General features: G+C 42.9%; 1 protein-coding gene across 1 annotated transcript in view; it reads left to right on the top strand.

The window, feature by feature from the left end:
• Window positions 1-2,059, top strand: part of LOC115357682 (multiple PDZ domain protein-like) — a 72,175-nt gene extending 70,116 nt beyond the window's left edge. Inside the window, 1 exon segment of the mRNA XM_030049291.1 lies at window positions 1-2,059. This exon segment is cut by the window's left edge and continues 470 nt beyond it. The gene's annotated coding sequence lies outside the window, so the exon portion shown is untranslated.
• Window positions 2,060-14,276: the final 12,217 nt, after the last annotated feature.

Below are 14,276 nucleotides of genomic sequence, written 5' to 3'. Positions count from 1 at the left end.
CACACACACACACACACACAAACACACACACACACACACACACACACACACACTTCCTCTGTGGGCATGAAACCAGTCCAAACCAGTTCACACTGTCCTCTGAAACCAGTTTAATACCAGTAAAGCTCCTCTACCCATATCCACCGACTGGGATCTACAAACCAGTAACCAGTAACACACACACACACACACACACACACACACACACACACACACACACACACACACACACACACCGTCATCTCACACCAGTTTGATACCAGTAAGAGCAGACTGCTTCACATTGCTCCTCTTTTCTTGTAGAAAAGCTAAACTGCCTCAAACGCGTTTTATACCGCCGGTCAGTGAAGCGGCTTCGTTTCCATGGCGACGCTGCAAACGTCAACAAGCGGTCCGGCTGTCAATCACCGGGGAAAAACCGCCGCCGCTTCTTCCTGTCGTCGTCTTAAGCCCCGCCTCCTCTGTGCTGTGATTAGCTGGTCGCCTCCCCGTCCCTCCTCCTCCTCCTCCCCCTCCTCCTCGTCATCTTCGTCGTGATTGGTCAGTCCAGGTCATGTGGTCTGACGTGGTTAAAATGTTGCGCTGTTTGTAACAACATGAGGCCAAATACAGACTCACTGTCGGATCTGGTTTTGTTTGTTGTTTGTTGTTGTGTTTACAAACCTCCGTCCTTTTTTTTTTTTACTCCTTTTTTACTTTTTTACTCTTTTTATCACAGCTGGACTCCGTTCTGATTGGCTCCTTTTGCTGCATAACATCCGAAATCCGTCCAATCGCCAAATCCGCACCGCGCCTTCGCCAACCAGAGATCGACTCCAATGCAGAGGCACTACATTACCCACAATTCCCTAAGCACCGTTAGCCATTCACAGAGCTGTTGCCATGGTGATAGGGGAGGCTGTTGAGTGTGTCTGACAGATGCTGGCATGACTTTGAGCCAGATGTTTTACTGTTTTTTATGAGATGTTTGTTTTTTAGGGCTGATGGGACGAGGTTTCCTCTTCAGACATGAAGAAGCTTTTTGTCTGGTTCAGGATCAGTTTAAGGAAAGAGGATTCAAGCTCTAACAGTCTGAAACACAAGAGGATGGGATGGAATTAAAACTGAAATTTACCTCCAGAAAAATGTGCAGAGCCCAGAGCTGTGACGTCTCTTCACATTTATTTGGTTTCAACAAAATCAGTTTTTATTCAAAATAAATTTACAAGGTCGTGGAGGATATTTTGGAAGAAAAAAGAAAAGTTAGTGAGATGAGAAAAGCAGGTGGCCGGTGGAATAAAAGAGGAATGATGTGAACACAGACTGTCAGTCAGCTGATGACACACACACACACACACACAGGACTGGAGCCTCTCTTCCCACAGACGGGACTGACTCTGGAGACGACAGGGAGCGCTTGATTCGACGACACAGCGGTAGATGTTAGCTTAGCATCGCCTCTATTGGAGGAGACTGGTTAGCCGTTAGCCGCTGAGCAGCTGCTGAACAAGCAAAGGATGAATGTTTGGCTTCATGTTTGAGCAAGCCGTCCACACACACACACACACACACACACACACACACACACACACACACCATGTTGGAGGTCTGCAGCTGGCTGTGTGAATGTGGCAGTGACGGGGAGCAGCAGCCATGGAAACATCTTTTTTTTTTTTTTTTTTCATGCACATGATGATGTAATTAATCTGTCCACATTACCCCCAAAAATCATAATGAATTTTGATTTGTTGTAATGGTGGTAATAATAATAATAATAATAATAATAACACTGAAAATTGGGATATCATCCTGTAAACTCTGCATACATCCACCTATAGGCCTGCAGTCTGCTGTCGCCTCACAGCTGTTTTACACTGAATTCAGTGACCACCTTCATCAGAAACACACACACACACACACGCAGCAGTAAACCCTGGACTCGTCTCCCTCATTGCAGAGGACAGTCACATCAAACAGGTTTATGAATTTAACATTTAGAAAAGTCAAACTGTGTGTGTGAAAACGTAAACGCTCTCAAAGCAGGACGTTATGACCTCAGTTTGGTCAGGGTCAGGGTCAGGGTCAGGGTCAGGGTCAGGGTCAGGGTTAGGGTCAGGGTCAGGGTCAGGGTTCAGGGTCCTGAATCAGGATTCTGTGTGCACGAAAAAAAAAAAAAACACGTTTCCATGGCGTCTGTTAGTTCCTGAGGAGGAGCTGATCACTCACTGATCAGGATGATTGATCCTCTGTTTTGCTGATGTCAGCTCGTTATTCGACTAACAGAGGTGAATGTGGGCTTGACCGTCCGTGGGACAGCTCACATACACACACACACACACACACACACACACACACACACACACACACACCAGTGTCAGGGTAAAGGTCAGAACACACAGCGTCTCCATGGAGACGGCTCTCAGGACTCAGATGGCTTGGAGACTCCCTGTTGCCTTGACAACAGATGCAGTGTCTTCCAAATGATGGTCGTCATGGAGAGAACAATACATAGCTGGTCTCCATGGAGACAGGGAGTGATTGACAGGTGGCTGAGGACGTTAAGAGACGTCCTGGGAGCGACAGAGACTCAAAACTTCAGCTGGAGAGGAAGTCGCTTCGTTTGTCCAGAGGCGCTGGGACGTAGAGCTGGAAGCTGTAGAGCCGCTCGGCCCCCGAGGCCCCTGAGGGCCCCAAGGCCCCCGAGGCCCCTGAGGGCCCTGAGGCCCCGAGGCCTCTGAGGCCCCCGAGGCCCCCGAGGCCCCGGGGCCCCGCGGGACATTTGGAGATCATCTCCAGGCCCTGAATCATCCAGAGGGTCCCAGATGAGCTCGGCGGCTCCTGTTCTTTCCACATATCAATCAGACGCAGAAACTTTATGCTTTTTGTCACAATTATTGTCTTAATTTTTTTGGTTCTTTATTTGTAGATGAAATGTAATTTCATCACTGTAGATGAAAGATGTAATTTATTTTTTGATCACAATGAAACTTAACAATGTTTGTTTGTGTTATTCTTATGAAGCGGTGTTATAATGTGCCAGTGTCTGCACAGCGGCTCAGCAGCTCCTTTGTCTTTGTTTGTTTGTTTGTTTGTTTGTTTTTCGAGGAAGGCGGGTCCCTCGAATCAGCCAATAGGAGTCAAGTGTTTAGTCAGTGTCGCTGTCCCAGTTTGTGGCTGCTGTTTCCCTCCATGTGCCGTCCGTCCATCCGTCCTTCGTCTGAGGAGCGTCACGTCTGCAGCTGTGCCATGATGATGATGATGATGATGATGATGAAGATGATGATGATGATGATGATGATGATGATGATGATGGCGCGTCTCTCTCTCCTCGTTTCCTCGGGACGATCAAGCCAGCAGCGAGTCGATGCAGAAATCCCTTTAAACAGATCCCGCGCCGCATGAAGACGTCCGTGAACGCATCGCTGCCGCCGCCCTGATCACCAGCTTCCTCTCTGTCCGCCATCTTTTCCTGCTATCACTATCTTCCTTTATTCCTTCTCTCTCTCTCCTCTCTCCTCTTTCCTCATCAGTTTTCTTTCCTTTAATTCGTTGTTCTTCGCAGGTTTAGACCAATTTGATTTTTTTTCTCTCCATCTCCACAGTCGACCACTTTCATCTAAAATGGAGGTTTTCATTGGGAGGCGGGCCTTCCCGGGTCGGCTCACAGATTCACGAGAAGCTCAGAGACAGAGGGTTAAAAAAAAAAAAAAAAAAAAAAAAGAAGTAAATAAATAGATTTTCATGAAGAATTTCTAATTGATTTTTTTTATTAGTTATCAAAAGGAGCCCTGCTGTTGAAAAACCTGATTGGCTGTGATTTGGTTAAAGAGACGCTTCACAGGGAGTCATGTTTCTGTGCAGTTTGAAGTTAGAATCTCAGCTGCAGGATCCCAAACACCTGCAGGGCCTGATCTATTTTAATTTCTAATTCAATCATTTTTTTTCTAAGTTTTATCTGAGGGCAGGTCCACAGCCTCAGACTTTGAAAAACCCCTGATCAAAAAATCATTTCAAGTCTCTGCCGATGTCTTGTTAAGACTTCAGACCACCGTGTTTAACTAAAACTGAAACTTAGACTCATGAATATTTCTGTCAGCTTTGATTTCTGTTTTTACGGAAAGTCAGCCTGATGATGATGTTTCTGAGTGAGGAAAAAAAAAATTAAACTGAAAACTGAGAAGAAAAGCGCCGGTTCGTGGCTCTAACTTTGCTCATGAATCTGCAAGGTGCCAACACAGGACCCCCTCATGCTCTCGCCATCCTCACTTCAAAAAATAACTTTAAAATCCATTTCCTCTCTCTCTCTCTCTCTCTCTCTCTCTCTCTCTCTCTCTCTCTCTCTCTCTCTCCCCCTCTCTCTCTCTCTCAGCTGTGATGTAGACGTGTGAGCGACAGAAGGGTCCTGGCTGCTCTCATCGTCTGTGATGTTTAACAGGATGCAAGTCGTCTCTCTGTCGCCCCCTGCTGTTTGATTTGACTTGATTATTTGTGGTCTGATCTGTGTTTTATTAAAATGTGAAGAGAGCACAACCCACCCGCCGCGTCCTGTCCTCCCTCCACACGTCGCCTCTCCTCTGCGCTGCTTCCTGGGAGCTTTTCACATTAAAGTGTCGAGGCCTGGTGGCTAGAAGTTGCATGTTGGCCAGATTGAGTGATGGCGGTAATTTTTGCTTCTAGTTGAAATGAAAAGGTGGTCTAAGAGTCTAAATCCATGTTTGTGATTTCCAGAAATCCATCCAGCACCGCGGTACCGTCAGGCAGCCTTTCCTCATTAGCATTATTTGCATAAATTAGCCTATGTTTTTTAAAAAAATGGTCAAAATTGGGAAATGGCTGTATTTTCACATTTGTCAACTTGTAAAGGTGATACTGGAGTGTGAATTTATGATTTGATATCCAGAAATTTCTCTTTCCATAACCAAACCATGCAACCTTTCCTCATTAACATAATTTGCATAAATTATGGACTTTTGTGGCACAAACCACAAAATGGCTATATATTCACTTTTAGTCATTTAAGGTGACCGTCATGTCTCAGTCTGTGTTTGGACAGAAAGAAATGGATCTGTTGTCATAAGTCCTCATGCAGCTTTTCCTCATTAGAATTTGGATCCAAATCATTTAAAAGCCACATGGTGTTTCATATTAATTAATTCTTATTTAGTTATTTATCTTTATTTCTGGACATGATAAACATGGATTTAGACTCTGAGATTACCTTTCGAAGTTAACTAGAGTTAACAAAATTGTAGCCGAGAAATTGATGCAGTTTTCCTGTTGCTTTCACAATAAAATCGTAAGTTTGCTCATTGTTTATAATACAAAAGCACACACACACACACAGTAATTTTTATGTCTGCAATGACATTCGGTCCAGGTGTCATCCCACTGTTGCCATGGCAACCCATCACGACAGTGTTTGTTGGTTCCAGGTGGGATCAAGCTCCGCAGCTGGTTAAGTTGCTTTGAGTTAAGTTAAGTTTAAGTTTAAGTTTAAGTTTAAGTGGAGTTCATTGCTAAGGAGCTTCATGCTGTGATTCTCTGCATCCGGAGCGCCGGCAGCAGCTGCAGCCGCCAACCTGCAACTCCTGTTCAGAGCCAGTGCCTTGCTCAAGGGCACTGAGAGGAGAATTCACCTGACATCCAGGTTTTCTTCCGTGTTTTTCTTGCTGCCCCTGTGTGACGGACTGCAGTCTGACCTCATGACACTGATCCGTCTCTGCCTGCCTGGTCGTCTCCTGCCTGTCACTTATGACACTTAATCAAAACTTTAATTGTGTAAAAATGTTCAATCTGCTCACCGGGAAATCCTCTGATTAAATTATACATAATATAATAACGTGCTAATATAAACCAAAGGCTTTGGTGGCACTTTGCTCGTGTTGTTCTCAGTTTGTGAGGCTGTTTGTTATCAGATGGATTTATTTTTAAATGACATCCCGAGATTTTCATGCAGCAAGAAAAACCCCCACAGTTCAGTTCATTAAACTCTCCTTTAAACACGGCAGAGCCAGAGTCCTGGGCTGAATTTGGTCTTGTAGGTGTTAAGTTCCTCTTCCTTGTTTTTTTTTTTTTTTTTTTTTTTTAATTTTATTATTATTTTTTTATTCAAACTCTTGTGGTTGTGTGTTCAGCCTCCAAAGCCTTTTCTTATCACTTCCTTCTCTCTGATTGTTTCTCTGAGTGTGTATTTACTGGAAAGTGACTCAGGTCTAGATTAGAAATCCATAGCTGTTTGGAGGGCATAGGCTAACCATTGTGGCTTTTCATTAATTATTAATCAGCCGTCATAAATCTGTCAATCTGTCACCGGGCGGAGGCGACGCAGCAGAGAAGAGAAAACATGAAGGCCAGAGATCACAGGACACAACAGGTTTACTGCTCTGTGTGGAGAAAAAGTGAACGTAGAGATAAAAAAAAAAACATGTTAAAAAAAAAAAAAAAACAGTTAACAGAGAGTGAGCAACAGTGACACACAGCTGACTGCTCATAATCCATAATCTTAATCTGATTTGACAGTGTTTGTTACCTAAAGTTTAACCAGCAGAGAAAAACAAACGCTACTAATCATCTGCACACAGCCTGATAACAAGTGCTCTGTGTGTGTGTGTGTGTGTGTGTGTGTGTGTGTGTGTGTGTGTGTGTGTGTGTGTGTGTGTGATTTCTACTGTGTTTCTTCTCTCTAAGCAGTGTGGTGCAAGTCAGTGAGGACACACTGAGCTGAATTTATCGGAGTGTATACACAGTGTGCATGCTTATATGTCCTTGTGTGTGTGTTTGTGTGTGTGTGTGTGTGTGTGTGTGTGTGTGTGTGTGTGTGTGTGTGTGTATCCAGGGCTGTGGAGGTTGATGGCTGCGGCCAATAGGATCAGTGCAAATCGATCACATGGCCGTGACTTTGTCTTCATGGATGTCGACTGCCAGGTTGTCATAGGCGTGACTTTTACTGTTCCTGCAGGACACACACACACACACACACACACACACACACACACATGTTACAAACTGTCTTGGGTAACACTGTAATAATCATTAGTTAGTCACAAGACATTAGTCAATGATGAACAAAACATTAATACACCTTTGCATTATGAATAAGGCCTGTTCCTCATCTGCTATAAATAATGTATGAATAAATAGATATAATGATTGATCGATAGATATAGTTTATTGATCTCAAATTGGGAAATTCTTGTGTTACAGCAGCAGGTTGTCCAGACATTACACAGGAACACAAACTAGAGAAATATGTATCTTTAGAAAACTAAACACGACAACAAAACAACATAAATACAGAAGCTCAACGTAAAGAATAATGAGGGAAGCGTGTCAGTGTCACGTTCTGCAGCTTTATGAAGGAGCAGTGACGTGGCGTGCTCTGCAGGGGGCGACAGAGCCCACATAAGCAGGCAGCCTTAACCTGACCTGACCTTGACCTTCAGTCAAATTCACCTGCAGAGCTTCCCTCTGACCTGCCAGCTGCCAGCTGAGGCTCCTGCGTAACTCTGTAACTTGTAACGCTGCCCTCTGCTGGGCCAGCGGCTCCATTACACACTTTGGCGTGATGTCGGGCCGTGCGGCGGCGGCAGCGACAGCGTTTAGCTCTGTGAGGCAGCGCTCTGATATTTACAAGTTACATGATCGTCCTAAAACGAAGCGCCCAGGTGGGTTTGACCATCTCTGGACGTCCAAGAGACAGAAACTTCCTCGACTGTGTGTTCCTGCTGTGTCGACACCTGGCGGGTCAAAGGTTCAAATCCCAGCCAGCATGTCCATCAGCAGCCGTGTGTGTGTGTGTGTGTGTGTGTGTGTGTGTGTGTGTGTGTGTGAGAGAGAGAGAGAGAGAGAGAGAGACACTGAAGCCGAGCCTGGTTAATCATTGTAGCTCAGCTGTGGATAGGAAGGTCAGCTAAACACCTGACAGGTGACGTGTTCATGTCCTGTCAGGGGCGAGTGCACACACACACACACACACACACACACACAGAGCAGAGGCTCCAGACTCGACACGCCTCTCTGCTGTTTCACTGTTAAGTGTCTTTGTCGTCATTTTGTAGGATTTTTTCATCCAAACTGCCTGTTTTGGTAAAAACACACATGTTGGGGTAATATCGCTACAGAGAGAAAAAAAAGAGTTTTCTGATGTTAAAGTCGTAAATTTAGGAGAAAAAAACTCAGATTCTCTGAGATTAAAGAGGTAGATTTAGGAGACAAAAAACCTCAAAAATTCTGAGATTATGGAGTTATAAATTTACAAAAAAAAAAAAAAAAACTGAAAATTGAAAATTCTGAGATTATAATGTCACAAATTTTTTCTTGTAAATTCGCAAGTTTTTCTCTGAATTTAATAATATTATTAGCTCCATCTGTTTTGTTAACATATGTGTGTGTGTGTGTGTGTGTGTGTGTGTGTGTGTGTGTGTCTCACCTGAGCGGCTCCAGCCTGGTGTCGTAGGTGCTGCCGTTGCTCGTGGTGAAGTCGTGGCTCTCTGCCTCCACACTCGTGTGTTTGCTGAGGAAAAACACAACATTTACATCACGATGCCTGAACTGGACAACTTACTGACTGACTTACCGACTTACTGACTGTCTTTCTTTCTCACTTTATTACTTCTTACTTACTTACTTTCATCATGACTTATTTACTGACTTTCTTACTGACTGTATTACTTTCTTACTGACTTATTTACTTACAGACAGTTACTGACTTTCTTACTGACTTATTTATTTACTTTCTTACTGACTTATTTACTTACAGACAGTTACTGACTTTCTTATAGACTTACTGACTTACTGACATATTTGATGACTTGTTTACTTACTGACATTTACTGTTATTGACTTAATTACTTACTGACATATTTACTTACTTTTTTACTGACTAATTCACTTACTGACTTATTGACTCACTGACATGTTTACTTACTGATATATTTGCTGACTTATTTAAATACTGACACATTTACTTACTTGCTTACTGACCTATATACTTACTGACATATTTACTTGTTTACATTTTTGATTACATATTTACTTACTGACGTATTTGATGACTTATTGACTCACTGACATGTTTACTTACCTTTTTACCAACTAATTTACATACTTTCTTACTGACTTATTGACTCACTGACATATTTACTTACTGGCATATTTACTTATTGACTTTTTGGATTACTTATTTAGTTACTGGCATATTTACTGACTTATTCACTTACTGACACATTCACCTATACTTTCTTGCTGACTTATTGACTTACGATTTTCTTCAGTCGTATTCAGGCAGGAGTTTTACTTGAGGAGTTGGGACGATGCAGTTACTGGGGCATCTTTTATCATTTTTGCCCTGTTCAAATGGAGTTGTACAGACTGTAATATGATGCCAGAAAATGAGGGGTATTTTTCAAAGGGGTAACAGTCATGGCAGCCTGACTTTACAGACTTCCTCATGTGAAGTTTGACGTTGCGTTCGGGACGTCCTGGAGGCCTGGAGGTTCCCGACATAAACCTCCCGGAGCTCTGCTCAGTCAGCTTTAGAAACAAGACTGCTCACCTCTGCCCAAAGCATCAAGCAGTTTTACAGGCAGATAAATAAAAATTGGTGGTGCAAAAAGGAAACAATAGACTAAAATATCACAGCTTGTGAGTTTGTTTACAGTTTTCCCTCGACAGATGTTTTTTGTTGAAGCAGGAACCTGCTTTGATGTAAGAGGCATTCGAGAGCACTTTTCCTAACGGGACCTGCAACGTCTCCAACGCAGCATAATCCCACCTGAACAGAGCTAATCTGACTTACCGACTGGCTTTCTTACTGGCTTATCTGACTGGCTGCTGTCTGAGCTCACTCACCTGGGCGTCTGACACCAGGCCTTGTTCACCAGGAAGACGACGAAGGTGAGGAAGAGGAAGGCCACGACGGCGATGATGCCGGTCAGCCACTGTGGCAGCAGACGTCCATCCGCCTGCCGAGCTGCACGACCAAACACAAACACACGGATCACTGCTCTGATATTCTGCTTTTAATGCTTCATCAGCGTTAGCATCCATTTCAGTGGCTTTGGAAACAGATTTCTGGGTTTGTTCTGGCATCAGATTGAAAGCAGAATGTGAATTTGGTGAAGTGTGTGTGTTGTGTAGCTCCCTGGATGTGATGTGAGTCCACATGGTGGTGAAATAGTGCCGTTAGCTGCTAATCCACAGCATTGTGTTGGTGTCTCTCCATTCACTTCCATACAAAACAGCTCCCAACATAAAATCACACTTTCAGCACAGAAACCAACACCAACAAAGAAGATCAACACAATACAAAACACAACAAGTCCTGGTTCCCATTTTTTTAATTGGAAAATACTATGTTGTTTCTTCCTGGCACAAGGTTACAATGTGGAGGTTTCTTGCCGGATCTACTTTCCAGTTCATGACAAGAGACATTTAATTCACTAAAAAAAATGGGAACCAGGACTTGTTGTTTTGTGTATTACCCTAACCCTGTTTGTTGATGTTGATTTCTGTGCTCAAAGTGTTATTTATTCATATTTATATTTTGGGATCTGTTTTGCTGCCAAAGCTCTGCTGCTTGTTTACACAACAGATTTTCTTCAATGAGCTTCATCATCCTCCATTAACCAACCAGCTCTAGTCTGGTTACCTGGTTATTCATTCAGTATTAAAAGTACACACTACTACACTACTATACAGTACTGAGCACAATGCTAACAAGTGTGATATTGCAGTGAGATTGTGAATGTATAATGCACCGCTATAGTTTAATATGCAGGTTAAGGAGTTGGACAAGGCCATGGTGAAGTGCCACAGTTATATAACTTATTAATGATTAGCAGTAATGAAGTAAGAAGCCTCAGTGAAATAAACTTCATGGTGAAAACTGACAGCAGGAAGTTAGAAAACCACCAAACCCCAAACCCAACCTGCACCAGTCAGTTTCTCACCGGGGAGCGGTACTAATAATCATAATAATTATAATTGCAATAAACTATGACTTAAACTTAATTTGTGTAGCAGATTTTACAAAGTGCTTTGCACAGTGTAAGAACATTTAACATGGAAAAACAGAAAGAGGAAATGAAATGAAAATAATCCAAAATTTACAGTTTTGTTTTAAATCAGGTCATTCAGCAGTTTTCTGTGTGACTGCAGCCTGTGAGTCAGGTAAAGTGTGTCGCTTTACTTTATGCTGCTTCATTTGATCAAAACCTGTCACTGGTGTGTTTGTCCTGTCACATCCCAGGATTTTTTTTTTTTTTTTTTTTACATTTTTGTTGTTCATTTTACCCAAATATAATCCATGTTTATGTCTTAAAAACATTAACTTGATTTTTTTTTCTGTATGCTACATTATTTACATGTAATGAGATTGCTAGGCTATCTAGCTACAGCACAATTTTTTTTGCATGATTAGAAAACAGCAAATGTAAAACCTGACATGAAAAAAGTAAAATAATAATAATAATAATAATAATAATAATAATAAATACAAACAAAAAGTTGTGATAAAATATAAATTCATCAAAAACAGGGAGTAGAGAGAGGCCAACTACAGAAAAGGTTGAGTCAAGAAATAAAGGGATTAAAAATCTGCCAAAATAAAATAAAATAAAATGAATTACGTAAAAAAAAAAAAAAAACACGAGCATGTAGTTTCCGTACCTGTCTGAGCTGTCACCATGCCTACCGTCAGCAGCAGGCAGGACAGCAGAGCCAACAGTCTCCCCATGGTGAAGAACTGAAAACTGGAAAACAGGAAAACAGGAAAACTGACAGGAAAACTGCTTGGAAAACACAGAAGAAACCCGGAGCAGACTGAGGAGTTTGGAGGAGAAGTCGCTCGGTTTTGAGCCGAGAGGAGAGCGAACGTGTTGTTGTACTGAGCAGCTGTTAATGTTTAACCTGCTCTGACTGAACAGGAAGAGAGGTGTGTGTGTGTGTGTGTGTGTGTGAGAGAGAGAGAGAGAGTTTATGGGCAGGTCGTGATTCATCTGATTGTGTTTGTTGAAGGAACTCAGAGAAAAGCCCCACAGCCTGGAAAATAAAAGTTCTCTGGAAAAGACTGAAGTAACCCTGCTGTCGAAAAACCAAACTCAAAATGTCCAAACATCCCGTTCCTCTGATCTCCTCCCAGAGCGAGCAGTGGGCTTTCAGAGCTGCCACATCACTCCTCCTCCCTTTCCTCCAGCCGCTGGTTTCCATTCATTCCACTACGATATGAACATGAACTTTCAGAGCCTTCACACTTTCTTCACTCCAGTTTTCCATCAGAGGAATAAAGTCCTCCACATGATTTTTCCTAAAAGCAGCAGCACTGTTGGCTTTTCAGGACTTTTTCAAACTGAAACGCTCCCTCCTTTTCCTCCGCCGGGGAAAATAGTCCCTAAGCGGGGAAACGTTTTGCTTTCCACAGCCAATTATCAGCTGTGTGGTTTCTGAATGTTGAGGACTTTGTTCGCCGCACAAGCAGAACATTATGAGGCGGCTGCTTCAACCACAAACTCACATTTTGATGCTGAGGTAGTCACAGGTGTGCAGCTTGAAATCAGATCAGGACACAGAGACACAGATCAAACCTGACAGGACAGGCGTCCAATCAAAACTCTCATTTTGTCCTTAAAAGAACAAACTTCCTTCATCACAAATCTACTGGACCTCCATCTGTGTCTCAGCTGTTTCTCATAATATATATTGTGAAAAAAATCTGTCCTAACAGCAGATTAATGTGAGATTAAAACTTCCTCTGGTCTTAATAGCAGAATAAAAGAAGAAGAGAGCAGCAGTTAAAATAATTACAGCTGAATTAATGGAGGATGAAGAAAATGTTTTATTTTGTCAGGTTGTTCACCTGTAGTGTGTCTCTGCACTGAACTGAGAAACACACACACACACACAAGTCTCAGGGGAGCAGTGTGTGTGTGTGTGTGTGTGAGGGGTGGGGAGGCGGCATGGCTGAGCCTCTCTGCTCCACAGCTCCCTGGTGGGCGATCAAACCCAAACAGAGGGAGGGAACGAGGGATGAGAGGGAGATAAAGAGGAGGAGGAGGAGGAGGAGGAGGAGGAGTGGTAATTGGATAATTGAATTTGTTCACTGTGTGTGTGTGTGTGTGCTTATCGGTGTGAGATCATTATGATTGTTTGAGAGGCCTCATGGGAGAGAGACAGAGAGACAGAGAGGGAGAGAGAGAGGGCCTGAAGAGTGATATTATTTTATATTTCTATTAGTTTAAAAGTTTATTTCTTTATTGCAGCTTCCCTTTTCCTTTTTAATCACTATTTTACTACAGAAAAGGTTTTATTTAATTATTTTGTAGTTTTACTGTAATCTGTGCTGGGAAATGGTCCTTCAAAATAAAAGCGCTGTAGACAGATCACACACATGAAACTGCTGTCCCGTCCCGGCCTGGGAACTGAAGATGAGCCAGCGTCTCACACACACACACACACACACACACACTGGCCTGTAATTGGGACACGCCCCCTCAGTCCTGTGGGACCTGCTGTCTCTGTCGGAGCGCGCTGATTGGCTGAGATGTTTATCAGTTGCCGGCTCCACGCCCACTCTTCATTGGCTGATTACAGCGCCTGGCCCCGCCCCCTTGACCCCATAAACACTTCCTATCTGCAGGATCTGAGGCTCGATGGGAAAACCCTCGGCTGGAGCTTCTCTGGGGGTCGGGGGGGTTGGGGTGGGTGGAGGGTGGCGGTGGGGGGAGTGAGGGGGGGTTCAATCACAACTTCATCTTCTGTGGTTTGGGGAGGCGGCGAGCTTCACGGGCACCACAGCATCCCGACCCCCATGTGGCCCGGGTCAGTGTGTGTGCTGACCTTTGACCTCTGCAGGCTTCATGGGCCCCAATGTACTATGGGTAAAAAACAAAAAAAACAAAAACAAAAACATAGAAACGGTTGTTTTTACTATGAAAAAGATTCTGTTCCAGGCGAGAAAAATCAGATCAATGACTTTTTCACTTGGAAAAGCATGCAGGTGTGTGAACGATGTGACCTTCAGTCCAGGTCAGAGGTCAGTCAGAGAATTTTATTGAATTTTTATTTTTAATTTATTTTTTATTTAGTTAAAAAAAAGAAACTCATTTTCATTAATTCTACTGTCATTACCCTGAGATGACAAAATCTTTACATGCTCTGCTTCAAAAAATATTATCAGTAAACAGGAAGCAGCCAACTCCCATCAGGAGACGCTTTTATGGATTTATTTATTTATTGTCGTTAATTAATCAGTTTGTTTATTCGTTTTTTTATTTATTAAATTTTAAGTAATGAATCATTTT

The sequence above is a fragment of the Myripristis murdjan genome, chromosome 4 (genome assembly GCF_902150065.1).
Source record: "Myripristis murdjan chromosome 4, fMyrMur1.1, whole genome shotgun sequence".
NCBI classification, from domain to species: Eukaryota; Metazoa; Chordata; class Actinopteri; order Holocentriformes; family Holocentridae; genus Myripristis; species Myripristis murdjan.
This window is presented reverse-complemented; position numbering and strand designations above follow the sequence as displayed.